General features: G+C 39.9%; 1 protein-coding gene and 1 long non-coding RNA gene across 3 annotated transcripts in view; one reads left to right on the top strand and one right to left on the bottom strand.

Moving 5' to 3' along the window:
- LOC5518370 (pro-epidermal growth factor) overlaps positions 1–15,734 on the bottom strand; it is a 30,888-nt gene extending 15,154 nt beyond the window's left edge. The window contains exons 1-2 of one of the 2 annotated variants that reach the window (XM_048734426.1): positions 12,152–12,280; positions 10,275–10,477 (exon numbers count right to left, since the gene is read on the bottom strand). The gene's annotated coding sequence lies outside the window, so the exon portion shown is untranslated. Of the gene's footprint in view, positions 1–10,274; positions 10,478–12,151; positions 12,281–15,682 lie in introns of those variants that run through there. The other variant, XM_001638324.3, reaches the window with a different exon arrangement.
- Positions 1,543–4,883, top strand: LOC125573717. Its single transcript, XR_007314191.1, has 2 exons — positions 1,543–3,661; positions 4,184–4,883. It is a non-coding gene; the product is annotated as an uncharacterized LOC125573717 (long non-coding RNA).
- Positions 15,735–21,181: the final 5,447 nt, after the last annotated feature.

Below are 21,181 nucleotides of genomic sequence, written 5' to 3'. Positions count from 1 at the left end.
GAGTACGCTGGATCCAATCAAACGTTTCTCGGACATTGAAATGCATAGAGTGCGTGATTTTAGGCTCGGGGATCAACTTCCCCAGTAAAAGTTTTTACGGCTGATTCGCAAATAATAAGTAAGTAAAACAACAATCAATCATAAATCTGTGTTTACAACACACAATTCTCTTCCAATTCCCTTTTAATGAAAAAGATACATCCAGAACTTAATACCATTATATTCACACCGATATTGTGGTTATTAAGACATGTATTTCACAAATAAAAGATTACAAGTCTCCATAATGAAGTAAATCTTATTCCGGTGACAAGGGTTTCTTCGGTGACATGATTTCTGAACATTTGCGTGAAGAATTGAAGTTCATTCATCTCAAAATATATTAAATCAAAGTAAAATAAAGGCCTTCTTGTATTTAAATACATAACAAAGACTGAGAATGCCTAGGTTTTCCATCTCACCGTATTGAAAAGAAAAATAACTTTTTAGGAGTAAGCCTGATGCATCTTGAATGAACTCCAAATTCGCCGTCTACCCAAAGTCTTCCTGTTCAAGTTTTTATATAACATTTAGATAACTTAACATTAGATAACTTAACAGAACCAGGACACTGTCCTACAAGTAGCAATGTAATCATTAGCAATGAGAAGCAGCTAAAAGGATAAAAACAGGTAGCGAACGAAGTCAAGAAGTGCAGATGGAAAAAAATTGTGAAAATCTACTACAGCTCGCGAGGTGCCCATAACCAAATATGGCGCGATGAACCATATATGGATGCTATGATTGACAAGCTCGCGCAATCTAAAAATAGCTTTCATGGACGGCATCATGGGCCACGGGGATCTCTTATATCATGGTCTCTTGCATGTATGTGTCAAGGGAGGTGCAAATATGTGGTCATGTGTTTTGTGACATCATTGATGACATCACTAGAAGCAAAAATAGATTGACGTCATCAAAACAAAAAAATGTTTATATTTCACGAAGGAAACATCGTATGGCAACCAAACTCGGTAGGTGTCATGTAGGTGTCAAAGGGGATGCAACAATATGGTCAAGTGTGGTATATCGTCATCGATGACGTCACTTAAAGCAAAAAACGTGATAAAAAGCAAAAACATTCATACATCTTGAAAGGAAACATTGTTTCACAACCAAACTCGGTAGGTGTCATGTTGATGTCAAGGGGGTGCTCCAATATGGCCACGTGATTGTGACGTCACCAATGACGTCACTAGAAGCAAAATATGCTGACGTCATCAAGATAAAAAACATTCATATCTCGTGAAAGAAACATTGTATCACAACTTGGTAGGTGTCATGTATGTGTCAAGAGCGGTGCCAAGATTTGGTCACGTGATGCGCGACGTCATCGATGACGACACTTTAAGAAAAACTATCCCGATGTCATATTTATATTCATATCTCCTATATCTCATATCTCTATACAGTTTTGGTATAAGTGGTAAAATAAAAAAAAATATTTAGTTTTTACAGGGGCTCATAAGTAGCGGCAATCATCTGTATTATATAATTGTCACGGCGTTTCCTAGGGTCAGGCTATTTTTAGACGCACGGATTAGCCAATCAGATGACAGGACGGAAAAAAATTGACTTTGTCTCAAGGAATCCAAAATGGCGGCCGGGAAGGGGGAAAACGACGCTTGCTTTTCAAAGTCTTCCTACGTCGTCAAATGCCTTTTTATTTCTGGATCCTTTTTGTCGCAGAGAAAGAAACATTTAATTACTAGCCTTGGACTATTTATTTCTCCATAAGTGGACTCAAACGTTGTTAAGAGGACGTTTTTTCTTGCTCTTGCAAAGCAATAAATTCGAAAATAAGTGATCATTTGTTTCGATCTCGAAATTCTCTCGCTGAGAGGCCATATTCTCATTCATAAGGTGTTTGATACTGCTAGTTAACTAACAATAGTGTAAGAAGTAACATACGGAAGTTTATGTTTTTTGTTTTACATTTATATTAAACCAGCTCTTCAAAACTGTAAGTAATTGTGTTTGTATAAGAAAGAATTTAGTCATGATACGCATGAATATCAACACTAATGACCTGCCCTCGACTCAACTTGCCCTGATCTGGTAAGAAATTGTAAAAAATAATCATGTTTAAGTATAAAAGGCAACTTCAATATGAATTACATTTGTGTGCGTGTTTTTTTTTGTAAATTCTTTTTCCATTTAAGCTTAATTCGAAAATTGATACTTACTTATTTAACTTATAATCTGTTAGGAATACTTACAGTATTACATACTTGTGGTATCTTAATTTGTTCAAATTTGACTTTCTTTTGAATGACTTCTTGGCTGTCTAGAAATCATAATAAGATTTAAATCATTGCAAAAAAGGCCAGGAGTGTATCTGTCATCCTGGCTTGTAATAAGACTATAGTAATGGCTCTTCTAAAATCTTTCGAAAAAGTTCTTGATGGAAAGACGATGCTGTCACTCAAACAGTTTCAGGCTCTTGAAATGTTTGTGGATCACTTGGGGAAATGGACTGAAAGAATTTACAACGAAACAAATATTCAGAGGAAGGATATAGAAATGTCATGATCAATGTAGATGAGGCTAATATATAAGTTACAATAAAAAAATTCAATTTTTTAGTGCACATGCCTAGAAAGTAATAGCTGTTCAAACATTCCATTTTGGTTTGAATGTATCAAATAACATTTGACCAAGAATTCTGCAAAGCCCTCCCATAACAACATTAGGTTAACATATTCACCCTTTATAGCTACCAACTCCTTTGCTATAGCTTAAAAATACCCTTATTATTTGCTGGTTTGATAAGATGTCGAGAATCAAGGCAAATAAGTCAATAGCTTGGACAATATAATATAATACACATTCTCTCTATCCTCTCTTTCTTTGGAAAGTCAAATTTGAATAAAGTAAGTTATTCATAACAGATCATAAATAACAAGTATATATTTTCGAATTCAATGGAAATAGAATTTACAAAAAGACACAAACATCCATATTGAGGTTGCCTTTTATGTTAGTATACTTTTAAATGGATATTTCTTACAATTTCTTACCAGATCAGGACAGTCAGTCCAGGACAGGTCACTGGTGTTGATACAAACACAGTCCAGCTTTGAAGAGCTCGTTTAATATAAATATTTAACAAAAACAAAACATAAACTTTTGTATGTTACTTCTTACACTTTTGTAGCAACATTTGAGTCCACTTATAAAAAAAATAGTCCAAGGCTAGTAAGAAAATGTTTCTTTCTCTGTGGCTAAAAGGGTTCAGAAATTAGGAGGCATATGACGATGTAGGAAGACTTTGAAAAGCAAGCGTCGTTTTCCCCCTTATCGGCCGCCATTTTGGATTCCTTAAACACGAAGGCGCGGTATAAAAGGGTGCTTCCATTGGAAGCATCGGCTCATTTGTCAATCAACCGCCGTGGAGTGAGGATCAAATTCAAGATGGCGGCAAAAGTCAAGTACAAAATGCAGAGGGGAGAGGTTTCAAAGCGCTTCCTGATGTATAAGAATGCCAACTCTACCACTAGTCCGATAGAATGTGTAAAAAAAGGAAACTCAGTAGAAATAAAGCTACGAAACCATCGTGGTTTACGCAAAAAAACGGGCAAACGCATGACCAGAAAACAACGATTTCAAACCTCGAAAAAAGGTTAGTTTTTTATGCCTAAATGTACTTTTCATATCTTCAAAACTCAGAAAACATGATATAAATTAGTCATCAAAAGCTTATAGGTAATGAAAGTGGCGGGGAAACTATGTTTTGCTAGAAAATGCATCTTGACTGTGTCCACATAACTGCCGATAGAAGTAATGCAGGCCTTCTATAGAAAAGATGTTGTTTGTAGATCAAATCTTGCTTTACTGTTGTTTCTTTATATTTTTACATCGCCTCGAGCTCGGTCACGATTGTTTTGTGGTGTGTGAAGTTTTAATTCTATATACAAGATACTATAATATGGAATTTAAGTATAAATGTAAAAAATGGTAGTTTTTTTATTGTTGGGATCTTTCTATCAATATACATAAATCATCAGCGAAAACAGTCCATTATTTGTATTCTAGTAATGTTAACTAAACAGTTTAGTAAATCTTTCGGAATTAATTGGGGGACAAACTTGAATGTTGAATCTATTATGTATAATTTCTAATTAATTATATGGTTTCATCCTAGCTATACCCAAGACGCATATCATGGTGACATCTGAATAATCAACAAGATATATTCTTCAAGAAAAAGCAGATACATAGACATATACAGTATTACATTTTCCCTGTGATTTTAAATCATAAACATTTCTTTATAAGGAAACATGTTCCGTTGATATGAAATTGATTTATGTTACTGAAGTGTTTAGCCACCAGTCATGTTTTATAAGTTATAAATTATACTATAAATATAATAGACCAAAATGCCTTGTCTTTTAGCCATTCATTCTTACAGTAAAAGCAAGTATAGAGACAGGGCGGAGGGATATTCATTGAATCAAAACGGTAAAAGTCATGTCTCTATTTTGTATAATTCAACTTATAAAGTATAAAACATATGTTTGGGCAACCCCTTTATAAAACTAAGGATCCAGACCCTTTTTCGACAAATAGAAACACAAAGCTAATTCAATTGTTATTATTTGTAGTCATCATAGATTGCAAGATAAAAACAAAATACTATACAGATGCATTCTGATCCAAAAAGTAGAAAGATAGACTCAATTATGGCTCCAACTCACTTAGATGGATATCAGGCATTTCTTTAGTAGCCCTTTAGTTGTTTGGTGTACATATATGTGTAAGTATACAAGCTGAGACATTGTACAAAGAGTTTTCTGCTGTTTCTGTGAGCCAGTTATGCACAATAGAAACAAATATCGAAACAAATGTTTTCTTTTATTGTATACTTCTCCCTTGTTTTGTACAGACAAATAGTAAGTGTTCCATTTTATTGGGACGTAACTAAGCCCTACTTTTAACCCTGCATCTGATAAATTAGCACGAGGGCACAATGGTCTAATGATCAAGTGCTCTACAAGAAATCAAGTTGACTGCACTATACTCCCCATTCAAACTCTGTTGAGTATACTTATAAATGACAGACAGGGTGAGTGTAAGTTGACAAATTTCCTTAGCCTTTCTTTATTTTCTGGATTAAAAAGTCTGGTACTAACATCAGAATGGCACCAGAGAAAGGACGGACCAATTGAGCTTTAGGGCCACAGCGGTAAAACAACGGGTAAATGAAAATACCCGATAAGAAAACCAACGCGTACCCGGTAATCGGGTAGATACAAAACATCGGGTAAAAACCCGATAATTAATATCGGGTAAATTACCCGATAAATCGTCGGGTGAGTACCCGATAATAAATATCGGGTAAATACCCGATAACTAATGCATCAGGTAAATATAATACCCTTTTAAAAAAAACTGAAACTTGGGTTAGTTGCCGAAGCCTGATCATGGTAACATGTATTGATCAACTATTAAATTTGGTAAAAAGATAATAAAGACAAATTGACTTTCTCATTAAAGTAGAAGTCAACTGGGGGTTCAACATTCCCTGTCCTACCCACTACACCAAATTTTCTTCCTGCTCAGGTAAATGTCAAAACACTAGATTTTTGGTTAATTCTTAAACAGATGTACAACAGCAGATAGGCAAACTTTGCATTTTTGTTTTACACTTGTTGCAGCAACAAGTAGAAAAATTAATGGTTTCACTAGAATAAGTTTTACTGAAGTGTCCTCTTACACTACAGCTGTAAAGTGACTTATACATAATAAAATATATGTGATGTATCTTGACTTTATACCTGATGTTTGCTGCTTATGTTTAGTTCTAATGTCCTACTTTGTTGTGTGTTATTTCAGTACAGAACTTACACAAACACAGACTATTTTCTACACTGTCTTTTCTTCCTGTCTTCCTTTCCTCTTCTCCCCATTTTAGGTGCTTCTTTCCAGAGTACAATGCTCTTCATTATTTCACCGAATGTCTAATTGAAATACGAATGCTACGGGCCAAGAAAAGTCCGAAGAGATGAGGCAAAATCGCTCAACAAAACATGTTTTCTAAACACGCTAAGATGGCAAAATTTAGCTCTGCTTGCACCCCGTTGCACGCATAATCCCTTAGGATAGACTGCTAAACAATAACTTTGGTCATTGCGGGCCCAAGCTCACCAAAAGCTTCCCTAGGAGGGTCGGGAAGGCAAGCAAAACAAAAATGGCGTCAAAGGAAAAGGCGGGAGATTTGAAATCGCGCCGTAAATGTACGAATTCGAAGACAAATATGCATTTCTCACTGCCAAGAAAGGCTTGAAGTACAAATCAAACATATCTTTTCTTTCATTTGGGAAATAATTTATTCGTTTGATATCAAACCATTAGATTTGGGGGCATTCTTTCTTGACTGGGCTCGTAACGGGAATGGCCGCTATATTGGAATTTCTCTCCATTTGGAAAATGGGGGCGGGGCTTAGGCCCTTTTATACCGCGCCTTCGTGTTTAAGACAAAGTCAATTTTTCCGCCCTGTCATCTGATTGGCTCATCCGAGCGTCTAAAAATAGCCTGATCCTAGGAAACGCCGTGACAACTATATAGTACCAGAATATGGGGAAGTTGATTGCCCCTACTTATGAGCCCCTGGAATTATATAGAAAAAGCATATAAGAATTGACCCACTTTTTGGCCGCAAAGGTTAGGTGCGCGCGCACCCTGCGTACCTTTCTGTGTATGCGCCTGCCCTGTGATAAATCCTGTTGCTATGAGTGCTCCTTTTTAATAAAAATACCTTAATGTTTGACAAATGTTTACCAGAATTTTCTTAAAATTCAAGAAAATGGTAAATGAATACCTCAGCCTCGGAAACAAAACTTTCACTTTTCTCAAATGCTCTCACGGGATGGTTGCGAAGGTAGTCGTATTCATTAACTGAAAGCCATACATTGAAATTGACGTTTGAATCGGTGTCGTGCTTTTGCCGTGCAACACGATTGGTGCAGCCGCGCTTAGTGCCGTGCCGAACGCAATTCTGTCGTGCCGAAACTTAATTAGACGTCGAACTGTTCATGTGCGCAATCCAAACAAGGAGTATCGATGGGTTAATTCGAGACCTGCCGAGGCGCCGAGACCCGCGTTTCAGAATCCGAGCCCGAGACTTTTGTCAAATTTCAGAATCCGAGCCCGAGTTTTTCCGGTCTCTTAAAAACCGAGCCCGGTGCTCGAACTATATATCTAAAGTAGATATTTGTGATGAATACAATCCAGACAGAGCGATTTGAGTTCAAATAAGTGTCAGAACATTCAGACCATCCTTCATTCATTTCATGAAATGATCTATCGAGTTCATCAGTGTCGTCCGCCGTTTTGGATTTTACGAAACAAAAATGTCGTCGTATTGAACAGGAAACAACCAAAAAGGAAACTAAATAATTTACAACGAGTATATGAACAAATAAAACAGTCATAAAAACGCTACGTGCAAGATGTTTGAAAAAATTGCAAGATATTGCGTAAATTCTGCCAAACGTCAAGCGAATTCCGACCCCTCAAACTGCATCCTGACCGTCATGCACCGTGTGTTTCTTCAACTCAACACCCCCCGACCTCTCAACATCCTCTGATAACCGCTAAATCACGAAACGAAAGAAACCTGACCACCAATTTGTTCTCATCTAATAATAACCATTTATGTTTGGTTCTACGGAACATCTCGAATTGACCAAACAGTGCGGTTTTATCAACAATGATGACAGATTTCAATGCTGTTTGCACGGGGCATTATTTTTATTCTCAAATCTCCCACCTTGAACCACCGCTGTGAATGCTTTTCTCGCAAAAAACTTATAAAATTCCTACTTTCTTTATTTACATAGCAACACATGCCGTAAATTGAAAGACAATTACTTTAATCTCTCGAAACAGTGTTTTTCGAGATTATTTTTTAAACAACTGTTGGTCGGTCTAATTAACAATCATGAAACAACCTAGAATTACACCAGATAAGGTTTTGGGCCGCAAAAAAGCCATTTCTTATTGAATGATCCTCAAATAATGTTATTCTTCTATCTATGGGCGCGTTTTTTTCCTCGTGATTCCGGAATAAGAATGATTAGAATAGAAAAAGTGCGCGTTCGTTTATCCCGCGTTCCCATTACAGAATGGAATGAAGGCCATTCCACCCATTCTGCTACCTAATGCCATTCTGAACATTCTCCACTAACCATTCCCATTCCAGAATGCTAGGAGAAAGCGCCCAAAGAATGCTTATTCCCGATCTCCCTTAGCAAAAGTCCAGTCATTCTTTGGTTCCAGTTGGAACTAATTGCAATATAATTTTTTCAACGGCATACGAACCAGTAAAGTTAGCTAGTTAACAGAAAAAAAGTCCTCAAAAATCCCTTTGTCGGGACATGCCAAAAACTGGCAATTAAAATTTCGACCAAAAACCACAGGGTATCGGCGTCATATAAAATGTATATTATTTTTATGGCGCTTAAATACAGTTTTTTCATCCTCAATGGGATCGCCACCTTATCGTGGTGAGGGTGTTTGTGTGTCCCAATGACCTCTAGAGCTATGTCGGCGGGAGTATTTTACTCCGTGGCTGCATCTCATGAAAGAGATTGAATGACGCACAGAGGCCAAAGCCATCCGGACGCCCCTGGGCTGACTTAACCATTGGTCCACCCAAAACATGCAATGAGAATAGGTAATTGGAATGTCAGGACATTATACAGTAGCGGCAATGTTGCCCAAGCAGCGAGGGAAATGGGCAAGAGAGACATCGACATCATGGGAATCAGTGAAACTCACTGGACAGGCCAAGGGAAAATGCAGCTGAGAGATGGCGAGACGATGGTTTATTCTGGAAGAGAAGATAACATCCATAGAGAGGGAGTAGGGATCCTCATGTCCAAAAATACTATAATGAAAAAGGCACTCTTGGAAGTTGCAGAGACAGTTTTAGGTAAGCCACGAAAGAAGAACAAACCATGGATTAGCGGAGAGTCATGAGACAAGGAAGAGAAAATGACTGCAGCATAGCATTAACTTGGACACCAGAAGGCAGAAGGAAACAGGGAAGACCCAAAACAACATGGCGAAGGACTGTGGAAAGGGAGAGAGGCGAGGCGGGGTGGAGGAACTGGGACGAGGTGCGGTCAAAAGCAGCAGACAGGGAAAAGTGGAAAAGCACTGTGAAGGCCCTATGTGCCACACGGCACGAGGAGGACAGGCCCCAGGCCCCAAATACAGCTTTTTGCCCTGTTAGAAACGTTGTTATAAACGGACAATTCCTAATTTGTTTGTTTATTTATTTTTTGTTTCAAAATGATCCCGATTATGGGGATGTTTGGATCGCAAAACACAATTCTTTTATACAAGTCACTGTAACCGTTAATCGTCGAATTTGGTCCAATTAAGTCCCAGGTTTCGCATGAACTCGTTATGTATCATAAGGCCCGTACCCAAGGGGGTACGGACCGAAGGTCCACTTTCGGTTCTCAATAAACGTGATATTTGTAGTATGTAGCAAAATCCGGCAATAAACGTCCCGTGAAGATACTGCAAAGGCATGAAAAAACCTTTTTTTTCGAAGGTGGTCAGATTTTTATTAGAGAACTCCCTACCCCCCTCCCCTCCGGAAAAATTAGGTCCACTTCCCCCCCCCCCCCCCCCCCAAAAGTAAAATCCTGGGTACGGGCCTGATTATTGCTGCAGATAATTTGTATGCCGGGATATTCATAATGAATAAAGCCATTTAACAGCTAAAATAAAACAACCGACACAGGTGCATGCTTCGTCTGTGCAATTGAAGCCGCATTGTCACCAGTTTACTTCCGGTCGATTACGTAACAATCTCAAATGGTTTTTAACCGAAAACGCGAAAAATATTTCAAAATATTGAAAGCAGTGTGTTTAGTGGAAGTTTCTTTGAGGATGTGATTGATAATTTAGAGCGGATGGCCTGTTTAATATCTCGGATTCTAATAGATTCTTTTGTCTTTTAACGATTGAGGTTTCCGTCGGACCTCCGGAAGTAAACTGGTGACAATGCGGCTTTAAATATACAACGGCGAGACGTGTGGTGTGTCGAGTCGACACGACGGATTTGCTGCTTTGGTGGTCAACTTCTTCTTGTTCACTAGTTGTTGTTCATCTATTATTTCATCCTATTATTTAACATTTTATGAAATTGTGCCCTTTGATATATGTTGGGATTTTGTGACAAACTGAGCCCAAAACATTTAATTTTAACTCATACCTCAGGGTCGTGGTAGTGATTGCTTCCAGAGTGTTTCATCAAATATTCTTTAGCGCTCTTCTTTGTCGTATTTAAAAGCTCACAGACAGTGTCATGGCGTATATTGTACCAACGGCAGCTGGGGTTTCCAAGGCAACCTTGCCCGCATTGCATGGGTGACGTCACGGAGCAACTTTCTATCACGTGGTTAACAAGTGCGTGACCTAGAAGGTTACATCCGCAGGTCAGGAAAAAGTTGTTTTGTTCCAATGAGATGGGAAAACCGTGAGGAGAAGAAGAGGAAAAAAGAAGGAAATGAAGAAGTAGAAAGAAGAAGAAAAAACAAAAGCGGAAAATAAAAAAGAGAAAATAGACGAAACAGAAAAAGTTGTTTTGACCAGGACCAGCGCGAGACGTGTGGTGTGTCGAGTCGACGCGACGGATTTGCTGCTTTGTTGGTCAACTTCTTCTTGTTCACTAGTTGTTTATCTATTATTTCATCCTATTATTTAACATTTTATGAAATTGTGCCCTTTGATATATGTTGGGATTTTGTGACAAACTGAGCCCAAAACATTTAATTTTGACTCATACCTCTGGGTCGTGGTAGTGATTGCTTCCAGAGTGTTTCATCAAATATTCTTTAGCGCTCTTCTTTGTCGTATTTAAAAGCTCACAGACAGTGTCATGGCGTATATTGTACCAACGGCAGCTGGGGTTTCCAAGGCAACCTTGCCCGCATTGCATGGATGCCGTCACGGATAAAACTTTCTATCACGTGGTTAACAAGTGTGTTACCTAGAAGGTTATATCCTCAGATCAGAAAAAAAGTTGTTTTGTTCCAATGAGATGGGAAAACCGTAAGGAGAAGAGGAAAAAGAAGAAAGAAGAAGAAGCAGCAGAAGAAGAAGAAACAAAAGCGGAAAATAAAAAAGAGAAATTAGACGAAACAGAAAAAGTTGTTTTGACCAGGACCAGGACCAGGACAAGAAGAAGGAGAAGAAAGAAGGAGACCGAAAAAGAAGAAGAAGAAGAAGAAGAAGAAGAAGAAGAAGAAGAAGAAGAAGAAGAAGAAGAAGAAGAAGAAGAAGAAGAAGAAGAAGAAGAAGAAGAAGAAGAAGAAGAAGAAGAAGAAGAAGAAGAAGAAGAAAGAAGAAGAACAAGAAGAAGAAGAATGAGAAGAAATATGGAGACCGAAAGAGAAGAAGAAGAAGAAGAAGAAGAAGAAGAAGAAGAAGAAGAAGAAGAAGAAGAAGAAGAAGAAGAAGAAGAAGAAGAAGAAGAAGAAGAAGAAGAAGAAGAAGAAGAAGAAAGAAGAAGAAGAAGAAGAAGAAGAAGAAGAAGAAGAAGAAGAAGAAGAAGAAGAAGAAGAAGAAGAAGAAGAAGAAGAAGAAGAAGAGTGAGAAGAAGAAGAAGAAGAAGAAGAAGAAGAAGAAGAAGAAGAAGAAGAAGAAGAAGAAGAAGAAAAAGAAAAAGAAGAAGAAAGAAGAAGAACAAGAAGAACAAGAATGAGAAGAAATATGGAGACCGAAGAAGAAGAAGCAAAAGAAGAAGAAATGAAAAAAAAAGAAGAAAATATGTAAAAATAAAGAAAGTAATGTAGACGGAAAAAATAGAAAACGAAGGAAGAGGTAAAAAATAAACTGTGAGAAAAAGAGAAAAAAGAATGAAAATAAAGGAAAAAGAAGATAAAAAGAGGTTAAATAGGAGGGACAATGTAAAAATAATGAAAACGAAGAAGAAGTAGTAGTAGACGATGAAAATAAATGTTTAAAAAGAAGGAAAAATTAAAGAAAAGAAAGAAAGAGAGAGACGAAGAGACCTAGAGAAGGGATAACAAAATAGAAAGAGAAACCAAGTTATAAATAAACTATTTTGAAAGGTTCTAGCTTTCTAACCGTCAATTTCCACGAATACTCCATTGTGGCTGTTATCATCCCTTTGTATGGCTTGCACGTTGAAGAAAGCGACGACAAACAGTAACACAGCGCGGGCACAATTTCGCGAGTGGTCCTGCATTTTTACTTAATCTTAAACAAACTATGAGTTAACTATGAGTTAGTAATAAGACAGATAGAGCGACAACCTCAATAGCTTCAACAAAAAGCATTTGAAGATGCATGTCTGTTTCACTAAACGTGTTTGTCTTTCAACCGCCATTTTGTCATTGGCAAAATACGAACTGGGAAAAACCATCTGTCACGGAGGAAAATAACGAAATATAGATTAACGTTATCTTTGACAACTAAATATCTTACTTTAATTAAACCGACCTTTCTGAAGTTAAGGACCATTATAAGTATGTTTTGTTTATTCAACTAAAAGGCGTCTGTTTGTTTAAGCAAGTTATATCAACAAAGTAACTTTAGCCGTTGCTATGAAATAGGATAGCGAAAAATAAGAAGTTGACCCTTAACCCAGTGGAAAAGTAGGAGTTGCGCGACCCTTTTGCAGGGGTATTTGACAATCGGAATTTGGCCGCAAATTCTCGGTTCGCGCTTCTTAACGAAGAAGAAAAGTTAGGTCTGAGTTCACACAGGGTTTGCCCTGTGTAGGATTCAGACCTGGCCGTCGACGAAATTAGGATTTAGTACGGTTTAAGATTTTGAGTGCAAAAATGATTGGAATCTTGTCAATCATTATATTCATGTGTGTACCTTGCCATGCGCACTAGCACAGCTAGCAGTTAGTGTGTGACAACCGTAGTTAGTAGCAACATGTAAATATTACGTAAGTCACGGTAGCCCAAGGGTAACAAACCGACATACCCATAGGGGGGGGGGGGGGGGTAGTTCATTCCCATTGGCTGAAGCCTTATCTAAACAGAGCTAAAAGCTTTCCATAGCTGTCAGTGTCGGATTACCTAATGGACGCCGTTGTAGGACCATATATAAGGGGTGCGGTAGAAGCCGCAGTTAGATCTTGTAAACCTTCAGTTTGTAACAGCGAAGTAAAGCCCGGTACCTGTACCGACCCCACTACAGCCTACTGTCGTTGTTACACATCTACTCAATCGGCTGATTCGGGAAAGCTATAACGATGTTTTCAGGACTATGATATGCGTACATGCCCTCTGCCATTGTTATTATTTGCATCACGCGCTAGTTAAACAACGAGATCACGAATGATTTTGTCGAGCAAACGTTAAAAAATTCTTGTCGAACACCAACTATAACTCTTTAAAACTAATTTTTTTTATTTACTTATCGTGATTTATCTGGGAATAATTAGTGAACAGGTGGAAGTACTCGCTTGTTTTATTTTTATTACGATTGTTTTATTATGTAAAAACATTTAGCGTGTTCGTGCATTATGTAAATGCGATTTGTTTTTCCGCCAAAAAGCTGTTTTTGTCTTATTGAGCCATCTTTTCGACTTGTCCATATATGCATTATACAATATGGTGACAGCCTCAGCGCATACAGGAAAATGAGTGGTTTTTTTTATTTGTTTGTTCACCAGAAAACTCATAATAGACCATAATAGCTGGGAAAGAATTAAGGATTGATAGACGAGTAAAAAATTGGTCCAATAAGAAAAAGGCTTTTATAGAAATGAAATGAAAAGTAAATACTCATCGCTTTCGAGTCCAAAAACACTTTGATATAAAAAATACTTTTCATCAAAAATGTCAAACAAAACAGAAATTCCTTTTTGCTGATAAAGAAATTGGCCGAATATCACCGAATTACGGCCTTTTGTTTTCAACCCGAAAGTTCAGGTGTTTTCGCCAAAGTTCGGTTCCGGTATTTTCTGCTGTTTAAACCAGCCGAAATTTCGGCATCCGAATTTCTGCGAAGTTTTAGGGCTATTGTTTTCGATTTTCGTTTGAAGTGAGCTCTTAATCTGTACACCACGTCCAGCATTACGGAGGCTCTATGTTATTTAGGAGAACAGACACATGCGATCATCAAACACACGATTTGCGCAAGTAAATTTAACTTAACACAGGCCAGACGATGCTAGGTTTAGAAAAGTCTAAAAACTTTTAAGCATTGGAAAATTTACTTTTTCGTATCGTTACAGTAATGTTAGCTTCATTATCGAAGCTCCCACACGATCATCGAACAACACATGCGACGTAAGTTGTTAAATTAGGAAATTTATAAAACCTTAAGCATGGAAAATAGATTTCCCTCGTATGAAAATTGTTCGGAGTTTGATGTTTACCATGTGTAATGTGACCGCGGAAAGCATGTCGCTGTTGCGTAGTCCTGGAAATATCACACATCTCAAGATCTTAACATTCATCTCGCTGTTTTAAAACTTTATGATAACAATTATGTAATGTTAGTCTAAAGTATTTTGGTTTCCCCTAGTCTAAAAGCTATCATACAGCTCGATCATATTTGCAAAACGCGACTTGATATTTTATGAACTCGCGGGAAAGACCCCGGCGGGCAATTTTTATGGTTATGTCGCGTCACCCTATGTCGCGACCTTCGAATCACGCTCTTTGAGAAACTTATGACATTTCCCCGTGAACGAATACAGTTTTTTACAGGGATCTCTATTTGATTCGAATTAATGTTTGTTTTGCTTGAACCGTATTTCGCGCTGGTGCTTTGGAGCTTTTTTTACGAATCAAACGACTCCATGTTTATTCTGCGAACGTGACGGAGTCGCGCGGCTTTCGGGGTCGACAACTGAGGGGTCGTGTCCACACTATCACGGATTCAAAAGTATCCGTGTTAGTGACGGCCCCTGAGAATTAGAAAAAGACGTGTCATGGAGTGTTCAGTCCTGTGAGAAATATACCCGCAAATATACAACAACAACGGTATTCGCAAGTGATTACGTGTTTAAAACTCTGTGTCGCTCTGCCAACCAACATTTAGTATCTGTACATTCTTTGGATTTTCTGCTGTACACATTAGCCCATCCGAAATTTGGGAAGGTGAAACACGGAGAAATTCGGCTAGAATACGTTTGCCTTAAAATCGTTGCTAAGGCGAAAATCGCCGAAGATCGGGGGCGTGTGAAACAAAAGAATTTCGGCCATGCCGAAATTTGATGAAATTCGTGTGTTTTCGGATGTGCTTGAGGTAATTCAGCGAACTTCGGCACATTTCTTTTGCATTACTTTCCGTCAGTACTGTATTTACCAACAGTTCTGTTATGGGTTATTGATAGAAAAAAACAATTACTGCTTGAAAAAAAATAAAAAATATACATAGTAGAGAATAACTAAACGAATATCGGGAACGAACTTTAAACTACTACCAGCTTGTTTTAAGGGTCCAAACAATTTGCCTTGTAAAAATCCCACTTAAATTTATTCAGAGTTCCTAAACGTTATGGGCTGTGACAGAAACAAGGTGACAAAAAAGTAATGAAAATAATATCTAATCGATAAACAACCCCTTCTAGAATGTTCTGACTTCTAAAAAGAAGATTAACTTGGTTAAATATCGCAAAACCTTTCTTACCTTTTTGCTGCCTTGAGCGTGGTTCACAGAGGAGTTGTAACTATGGAGCCAGTGAGAGTAACAGAAAAAGTTATAGCAAACTTAATCATTTATTTATGAAGATCATTCGAATTTAATTTCGAAACTGTTATCTTTTGTTTGTTTAATTGATGTTTGAAGTTATCAAGGAAACAGTTAGAGCTACCATGGAGTTAATTAGAGAAAAGTTTAACTTCCGACAGATGTTGAATAATAATATTATAAAGGTTGAATAGTTTATCATTATGGGAAAACAGGGAAAAGTAATCGTTTTTTTGCCTGGAATCAAGACATTATAGCTGGCTGTATCTAAAACCTATATGTCTGGTCCCGTCTGTCTATTCTATATCAGCCATGTGCGTGTCCAGGATTTCCTAAGGGAGATTGGGAATAGGCATTCTTATGCCGCTTTTTTTCCTAGCATTCTGGAATGGAAATGATTAGTGGAGAATGTTCAGAATGTCATTTAAGTTATTCTGCTACACTCGAAAAACACTGTTTCGTGAGATTAGAGTAATTATCTTTCAATTTACGGCATGTATGGGCGTATGTTGCTATGTAAATAAAGAAAGTAGGAATTGTTTAAATCCGCATTGTCACCAGTTTACTTCCGGTCGATTACGTAACAATCTCCGGTGATATTTAACGGAAAACGCAAAAAAATATTTCAAAATATTGAAAGCAGTGTGTTTATTGGAAGTTTCTTTGAGGATGTGATTGGTAATTTAGAGCGGATGGCCTGTTTAATATCTCGGATTTAAATAGATTCTTTTGTCTTTTAACGGTTGAGATTTCCGTTGGATCTCCGGAAGTAAACTGGTGACAATGCGGCTTTAAGTTTTTTGCAATAAAAACATTTACAGCGGTGGATCACAAGGTGGGATATTTGAGAATAAACAGACAAATCCAATTCAGCGTGAAGAATTGTAAGATCTATGTAGCGACCTATCAAGAACCACTGGATAAATTATAGGCCTCAAAATTTAACGAGACTTCGAGACTTGCCTAAAAAACGCCGAGATTCCGAAACTTTGCGAAATTTCGAATGACAGATTTGTTTGATAATGAGGGAGTCATAAAGAAAATTATAGCCTTAGGTTTGATCTAGTTTTCTTAGCATTCGCCAAAATGTGACAGTTCGCCAGTAAAATGCCGCCATTTCAAAACAAATAGGCTGGTTTAACCGCGCGGCACTGGAACTAGTCTTGCGTTTTTCAGCACTGTCCCAGCCTTGTCCCAGCCAGGCCAGCCAGCCGCGATCTGCCTCGGCACTTCGGTACAGGCCTCCAGAGCGCGCAAAACAATATGGCGGATGCGTATTTCTGCCCCTCTCAAAAACACACGAAAACTGACTGCAGAAAAGCCAAGAATTGTCGAAAAAGAAGTGCTTGAAAACAATCATTCGTGGGAATGCTAACCACGGATATGAATTTGTCTAATTATGTGCAAAAGACTGTGTAAAAGCATGGTTGAAAGTTTTGAGGAGTCAAGTCTTGTGCTCGAGTCAAGGTAAGCTGAAATTTCAGAGTACACAAGATAAAGAAAGAAAAAACAAGCTAATTTTATAGACATCTTCTCCGACAAGTGCTCATATGTATTTGTTCTTGCACTGGCAGACGTAGGTAAGTTAGCGTATTGCATTAAAGTACTTAGCGGAACGATCTTTCGGAGTTGTTTTCTTTTCAAACTTCGAACATCTTTTTTATTCTTGAATTTAATTTATACTTTAAGTACTTACCTCAGGGAATAAATATTCTAGACTGTATTTATGAAATTCGATCTCTAAATCTGCCATTCACCATCTATCATAGGAAAATTATAACTACTTTTCATGAATAAATTGAATATAAGTTACCAGAGCTGTCAACTCTGTCACAAGATTTTGGGCCTCATCATAAACCTAATTTATGTGAGAATGTTCATACGTTCTCTGTATTCATCCGCATTGGCTCTGTTGTTTTTTCCCCTCATATTTGCTGTATTTCATCCGATTTCACAAGATTTCTGTCCAAGTTGGGTTGACAGCTATGATATACTAGAAATAAAACCAAAAGTTATTTTTAATTCGTTTCAATGAATGATTGGTCAAATTCTCAAAGATGAGCAAGGCTTAAATGAATTACTTGGGTAAACTCCAGCTTTCTTTGGCGAAAGAAATAGAGAACTGGTTTCCTAAAACCTTAAAGAAATTGAGAGCTGGTCTCCTAAAACCCTCATCTCATCTCGTCTCTGCCTGTGGTTCCGTCTGGGACATAGGCCGCCGGCCAGCTCTCTCCACGCGTCTCGGTTCTGGGCGAGTCTCTCAAGCTGTCCCCACGTCTTGCCCATCTGCTTGGCGTCTGCATCGAAATCTCGGCGCCAGGTGTTACGAGGCCTCCCTCTCTTCCTCTTTCCTTGGGGATTTCAAGTGAGGGATTGTCTTGTGATGTTGGTTGCAGGCTTTCGAAGGGTGTGGCCAATCCATCGCCAGCGTCTCTGAAGGACGTTTTGATCAACAGGCTGCTGCTTTGTACGCTGCCATAATTCCTCGTTGCTGATCTTGTCGGGCCAGCGGATCTTCAGGATCTTCCTCAGGCAGGTGTTGATGAAGACCGGGATTTTCTTCATGGTGATGACGGTGTTTCTCCAGGTCTCGGCTCCGTAGAGTAGTATTGGCTTTACGATGGTGTTGAAGAGCCTGATCTTGGTGGTGATGCTGATCTCGCTGGATCCCCAGATGTTCTTTAGTTGATGGAAGGCTGCTCGGGCTTTACCAATGCGGGTTCTGATGTCGGCATCCGTTCCTCCCTGCTTGTCCAGGATGCTGCCGAGGTAGGTGAAGGTGTCCACCTCTTCCAGCGTCTCGCCTTGGACTGTGATGGGTGTCTCGTTGGATGCGTTTGTCTTGAACATCTTGCTTTTCCCTCTGTTGATGTTGAGGCCCAGCTTGGCTGAGTTGTCCGCAACGATGTTGGTCTTTTCCTGCATCTGTTGCTGGGTGTGAAAGAGAAGAGCCAGGTCGGCAAAGTCGAGGTCGTCCAGCTGCTTCCAAAGTGTCCACTGAATACCATTTCGTTTCTGGTCTGTTGACGTCTTCATGATCCAGTCTATGGCCAGCAAGAACAGGAAGGGCGAGAGTAAGCAGCCTTGCCTCACTCCGGTTCTTATTTCGAAGGCGTCGGTGAGCTGTCTGCCATGCACTACTCTGCAGGTCATTTCTTCATATGACTTCCTGATGATGTTGGTTATTTTCTCTGGCACTCCGTAGTGTCTCAGTAGTCTCCAGAGGGTCTGCCTGTCAACGCTGTCAAACGCCTTCTCATAGTCGATGAAGTTGACGTAGAGGGGCGAGTTCCACTCCAGGGACTGCTCCAGAATGATGCGCAGGGTTGCGATCTGGTCCGTGCACGATCTCTCCTTTCGGAAGCCGGCGTGTTGGTCACGGAGATGCGGGTCCACGGCGTCTTTCATTCTGTTCAGCAGGATTCGGTTAAACATCTTCCCTGGGATGGACAACAGCGTTATTCCTCGGTAGTTGGAGCAGGAACTGAGGTCGCCTTTCTTGGGGAGTTTGATGAGGTAGCCTTCCTTCCACTCTGCTGGTACTTCTTCTTCTTCCCATATCTTGCAGAAGAGCGGGTAGAGGAGCTCCACACTGGTCTCGACGTCAGCCTTCAGCGCTTCTGCCGGGATGCTGTCGGGTCCTGCAGACTTGCCGTTCTTCAATTGCTTGATGGCGCTGCAGATTTCTTCCTTCGTGGGTGCGCAGCACTCGATCGGCAGGTCACTGTCAGCTGGCGGTATCTCCAGCTGACAGTGGTGCTCGATCCACCTTTTCTTCTGTCCTTCTTCGTCTGCTATCACTCCTCCATTCTTGTCCTTTACTGGCATCTATGGCTTGGCAAACTTGCCCGATATTTTCTTGATGATGGAATACAGGTCCTTGGTGCTGTTCTGGTGAGCTGCTTCTTCTGCTTCTGTTGCCAGTGTCTCTATGTAGCTTCGCTTGTCTGCTCTGATGCTTCGCTTGACGACTCTATTTGCTTCTGTGTATTCCTCTTGTGCTTTCGCTTTCGTTGCTCTTGTTCTGCTGTTGTTCACCACTTCCTTCTTCTGTATTCTTTCTTCTATCTTCTGTAGTGTCTCTGCTGATATCCATTCCTTGTGTGTGTACGACTTGGGGCCCAGTACTTCTTGGCATGTTGAGGTCACTGCTTCTTTCACTTTTTGCCACTTCTCTTCTATCGTCTCCTCTTCAAGCAGCTCTTCGAGGACCTGGAACTTGTTGCAAAGAGTGATCTTGAACTCTTCTTTCTTCTTGCTGTCTTTCAGCCTGATGGTGTTTTAGCGCTGGCGTTGGCTGGACACCCTGTCCAATTCTTCTTCAGCTTCAGCTTCAGGCGGGCGACGAGAAGATGATGATCTGAAGCAACGTCTGCTCCTCGCTTGACGCGTACATCTTGAAGAGAACGGCGAAACTTCTTCCCGATGCACACGTGGTCGATCTGGTTTTCCGTGGACAGGTCTGGTGACACCCAAGTTGCCTTGTGTATCCTTTTGTGGTGGAAAACACTCCCTCCGATGACCAGGTTGCTTGCGGCGCACAGGTCGGCAAACCTCTCCCCGTTGTCGTTCATCTCGCCTAGCCCCTGCTGCCCCATGATCTCCTCGTATCCTCGATTGTCACCGCCGATCTTGGCGTTGAAGTCGCCCATTACTATGATGATGTTTCTCGTTGGGTCTGTCTTAGATGATGGTCGTCAGTCTGTTGTAAAAGTTGTCCTTCTCCTCCTCTTCACTGTCGTTCGTCGGGGCGTAGCACTGGATGATGTCCATGTTGATCCTCTTCTTCTTGCTGTAGAAAGAGGCTGTCATAATATGTGGTCCGTGCGCCTCCCACCCGATAAGCGCTCTCTGTGCTGACTTTGAAAGCATCAGGGCCACTCCCTGGGTGTGTGCAGCATCTTCCTGCTTGTGCCCCGAGTACAGCAGTAACTCGCCGGAAGTCAGTCGCTTCTGCCCGGAACCAGTCCATCTTGACTCGCTGATTCCTAGCACGGTGAGGTTGAACTCCCTCATCTCTGCGGGACTTGCGCTGTCTTCCCGGTCTCGTACATGGTCCGGACGTTCCATGTAGCGATGGTGGTGGTGGTCCTGGTGGAGACGATGGTCTTCGGTCTGACGGCTTCCAGGTTCTGGCTTTCACCGCCCGACGTCATACACCTTCCAGCTGGAGGTCCATCTTCTCCCAGGACCGTGATGTCTGATGATTTTGCTGTTGGCGTTTCTGTAGCTAGGATTTTTTTGACAGGGTTCAAACTCCGCCAAGGACTGTCCCAAGCACGGCTGAAAAAGGAGGAGGGTTGGGCATGGGGCTAGCTACCCCACCCTGTCAAAAAAAATCCTAGCTACAGAAACGCCAACTCCTAAAACCCTAAGTATTAGTAATTTGTGAAATAGAATTCTGTTTTGATTAAAAAAAATGATGCACATACATATGAG

Source organism: Nematostella vectensis, chromosome 11, assembly GCF_932526225.1.
Source record: "Nematostella vectensis chromosome 11, jaNemVect1.1, whole genome shotgun sequence".
NCBI classification, from domain to species: domain Eukaryota; kingdom Metazoa; phylum Cnidaria; class Anthozoa; order Actiniaria; family Edwardsiidae; genus Nematostella; species Nematostella vectensis.
The sequence above is the reverse complement of the archived record's forward strand: the minus strand, read 5'-3'. Positions and strand labels throughout refer to the sequence as shown.